This window comes from Camelina sativa, chromosome 8 (assembly GCF_030686135.1).
Source record: "Camelina sativa cultivar CO46 ecotype springtype chromosome 8, ASM3068613v1".
NCBI classification, from domain to species: Eukaryota; Viridiplantae; Streptophyta; class Magnoliopsida; order Brassicales; family Brassicaceae; genus Camelina; species Camelina sativa.
Window position 1 is genome coordinate 20909408 of NC_141887.1, and position 4521 is coordinate 20913928.

The 4521-nt window shown below is 42.0% G+C and overlaps 1 pseudogene across 1 annotated transcript; it reads left to right on the forward strand.

Moving 5' to 3' along the window:
• On the forward strand, positions 1-4521 carry LOC104707426 (uncharacterized; annotated as a pseudogene). The gene is made up of 6 exons (XR_015564452.1): positions 1-234; positions 419-2992; positions 3079-3182; positions 3280-3337; positions 3465-4268; positions 4385-4521. The product of XR_015564452.1 is annotated as an uncharacterized LOC104707426 (transcript).

The window sequence follows — 4521 nt, forward strand, 5'->3', positions numbered from 1 at the left end:
GGGGCAAATTTTTTTTTTTTTTCAGACCTTACTCGTTCATACTGGTTGAAGCTTTGTACGGCTTGATTGGAGGCGATGAAGTGCCGATCCGTGGCTTGTCTATGGTCTCGAGCACCTCCATCTCATCGAGTCACCGCCACAGCCGCTCTGACCAATTCACCGACTCTCTATACCGGTGGATCCGATGGGTCAATCATCTGGTGGAGCATCTCATCTTCCTCCGAGTCTAATTCGGTAACTCGTCGCTCTCATCCGTTGCTCAATCCTATAATTTCCTCCAACTGATTCTCTTCTTCGTCGTAATATCTATGGTTTTAGTTAAAATTTGATTTACAATGAAAGATATATATAGCCTCTTCGTTTAAGTCTCTCTGATACAGATCTCTTAGCTCATCGAATTTTAAATTTTATCGATCAGGAGGTTAAGGCGATTGCTATGTTGTGTGGCCACACTGCACCAATAGTGGATCTTGCTGTTTGTGATCCTACTACTACAGTTTCAGGAAATGGAGTTACATCAGATTGTTCAGATAGTAGTAATGTGGATCCCTTTGTTAACTGTTCTGCATTGATTAGTGCTTGTACTGATGGTGTGCTGTGTGTATGGAGTAGAAGTAGCGGGCACTGTAAGAGGCGGAGAAAGTTACCTCCTTGGGTGGGAAGTCCATCGATTTTGTGCACTTTGCCATCAGAGCCTAGATACGTGTGTGTTGGATGTTCTTATATCGATATTCATTCACTTGATACTGTTGATGGGGGCGAGACTTTAGCAGATAGTGATTTTCAGAATAGAAAACCGTCGAGATGCACTGTGGTGGTGGTTGATACTTATACTCTTACGATCATTCATACAGTTTTCCATGGAAATTTATCTATTGGTTATTTGAATTTCATGGGTGTGGTTCAGTTGGAGGAGCAGGAATTATTGCTTATGGCAGATTCATCTGGTAGGCTGCAGTTGGTTCCAGTGTCAGAGAACTCTGAGAAGGATGAAGATGTATCTGAACCGAGCAAAGGCTCAACCCTGTCTAGAAACTGGTTGAATGAAGGGGAGATAGCTATATCAGTAATAACCCGAGGGAATCTTGTTGGTTTTTTCTCAAAGAATAGGGGTGTCTTTTGGTTGTTGAACCGCGAGGAGGCAATAGGAGAGATATCATTCGTTGACAATTCTCTGTGTTCTGAAACCTGTTCTTCAAATTTTCGTTTCAAAGAAGCAATGATACTTTACTCTAGTACGTCAACTATCGAAGGTGATGGAGATGATAGAATTTCTGAAACTTTTGTGCTGTGGGATGAAAGTGGTTCTGCTGTGCTGTTTGTTATGTCATATATAGATGGAGCTTTTACATATAAAAACCTCGGTGAGATTGTTACTGCCCCTGATAAGCATTCAGTGAAATCAACATTTTGTTTTGTACAGTTGAGGCAGTGTCTTCTTCGCGTTGAGTCTACCTGTTGTGATATTGAACAACCTTCTCAGTGGAGGCCCCATATAACCGTCTGGTCACTATGCCTAGGAAATGGTAGTGAAAGTGAATTTCAGCGTAAATTGCTTGGAGAAGGTTCCTACTTTACTGATTGGATTTCAAGCTCTTGTTTAGATCCTGAAGGCTCGGTTAGTGCAGAAAATGGTGTTTCTCATTCAGGAAGTCAATGCAGTACTGAAAGTGATATACAAACCTCTGTTAGTGACAATGGACAGTGCGTGTCATCTTCCATGGTTATTTCTGAGAACATGTATGTTCCATATGCTGTTGTCTATGGTTTTTTTAGTGGTGAGATAGAAATTGCAAAGTTTGATTTTCTTCATGGACTTGATTCACCTGCTTCAAGCCCGAGATCAGACACTGATCCTTTCGTCTATAGACAGCGTCTATTGGGGCATACAGGATCTGTTCTATGCTTAGCAGCGCATCGAATGTTTAGGGATACAAATGGATGTAATTCTTCTCATGTTTTGATCTCTGGAAGTATGGACTGTACCATCCGCATTTGGGATCTCGAAAGCGGAAATGTAGTCATGATCATGCACCATCATGTTGCTCCGGTGCGCCAGATCATTTTAGCACCAGCTCGAACAGAACGACCGTGGAGCAATTGCTTTCTATCTGTTGGGGATGATTCATGTGTTGCTCTTTCTTCTCTTGAGACTTTGCGGGTTGAAAGGATGTTTCCTGGGCACCCAAACTATCCTACAAAAGTCGTTTGGGATGGTACAAGAGGCTACATTGCATGTCTTTTCCGCTCCCTTTTGAGAAAATCAGACCCAGTTGATGTCTTGTACATTTGGGATGTGAAGACAGGTGCTAGAGAACGTGTCCTCCATGGGGCAGCTTCACATTCCATGTTTGATCATTTCTGTGCAGGCATCAGTGAGAAATCTCATTCTGGCGCTGTGCTAAATGGAAATACATCAGTTTCCTCTTTGCTTTTTCCAGTAGACGAAGAGAGGAAACCGTTTTATTTGAAGAACTACGAGCGAGCAGCCTCGTTATCAACATCTAAACCAAGTGCTTCCCAGGAAAATACTAGAGAAGAGAGTTCTGGTGCTTCGTCTCTTCTCCAAAGCATTAGATACCCTCCCATCAAATGCACTTGCCCATTCCCTGGAATATCTACTCTGACTTTCGATCTTTCGTCTTTAGCAGTTTCTTGTCAAACACATGAAAACTCTGATATGCATAAGATGCTAGAAGAGAAGAATGATAAGCCAACTACCCAGCAGATGACTTCAAATGAAAAGTCTCCTGTCCAGAAGACTCTAGATAACCCTGCAGAAGTTGTTCACATGGACAAGACAATTGGGGAATATCTAATTCGATTTAGTTTATCCTTTCTGCATTTGTGGGGTATAGATTCTGAACTTGATCAAATGCTAGTAGCACATCTAAAGCTAAAAAGGCCAGAGAGTTTTACTGTAACCTCCGGTTTGCAGGGGGACAAAGGGTCATTGACATTAGCATTCCCGGGTTTGAATGCAACACTTGAGGTATTCTTGATGACCTCTATTGATGTCACAACTGCACATATTTCAACAATATCGTTCTTTCACTGAGGTTTCGTAAAACATTCCAGCTCTGGAAATCATCTTCGGAGTTTTCTGCGTTGAGGTCAGTGATGATGGTGTCGCTTGCTCAGTGCATGATAAGTCTGTCACATTCCACTGCCACATATAGCAGGTATATCGTGTGATCCTTTAAGCATCTCTTTCTTGCAAAGGTATCTTCATGTTTTATTCCCTCATGTGAAAACTATTTTCGTTTTTTTTTCTTACAGTAACTTAGTAGCATTCTACACACGAAATCTGGCAGAGAAATATCCACCGTTACTCCAGGTGAGTTCTTTGGCTATCTGCACCAGATATTATGTGGCTTGAGATGATATTGTATAATATCTAAATAGTTGCAAAACAGCTAAAGTTGTCCTCAATATATATTTTTTTTTTGTTTTGTTTATTGTAGCTTTTAGTAACTTTCTGGCAAGATAACAGCGAACAAGTCCGTATGGCTGCTCGGTCTTTATTCCACCACACGGCTTCTTTAGCAATACCTCTTCCATTATGCAGTGATCACGCATCTGAACACGCCGAGTTGGTGAGATCCCTGTCTGGAATAAGTCTGAACGAACCTAAAATGCTTAGCACAGGGGAAGAACACCCCGCAAACAGTCTAGGCTCTGAGCATATCAATCAAGCTCAACGACTTTCTCAGGCTGAGGAGGCCGAACTACTCTCCTGGCTTGAATCTTTTGAAATGCAAGACTGGATTTCTTGCGTTGGGGGAACAAGTCAGGACGCAATGGCAGCTCACATCATTGTTGCCGCTGCCTTATCAATCTGGTACCCAAGCCTAGTAAAACCTGGTCTAGCCATGCTAGTCGTCCACAAATTGTTGAACCTGGTTATGGCCATGAGTGAGATATACAGTTCGACTGCTGCAGAGCTTCTCTCAGAAGGAATGGAGACTACATGGAAAACATGGATCGGACCTGACATTCCTCGGATAGTTTCAGACATATTTTTCCAGATAGAGTGTGTCAGTTCCTCAGCCGGAGCACATCAAGCCGTACCATCGTCTATAAAGGAGACTCTGGTCGAAGTTCTTCTTCCAAGTTTAGCCATGGCAGATGTTCTTGGCTTTCTTAGCATAATAGAGAGCCAAATATGGTCTACCGCTTCTGATTCCCCTGTTCATGTAGTATCTCTCAGGACACTCATCAGAGTAGTCCGTGCTGCTCCGAGAAATCTGGTGCTTCATCTTGAGAAGGTTTGTCTCATCTATTTTTACATTTCAGTGAGGAGAGTTGGGATTTAATAAACAAGACATTTTGTCTGATATATGTTCGTAATGAGATTTGTAACACAGTTTGGAAAATCTTGCAGGTAGTTAATTTTGTTCTTCAAACAATGGATCCAAGCAACACTGTCATGCGTAAAACTTGCTTGCAAACCTCAATGGCTACGCTGAGAGAAATTGTACTTGTATTTCCAATGGTTATCTTAAACGATTGATCAACAAG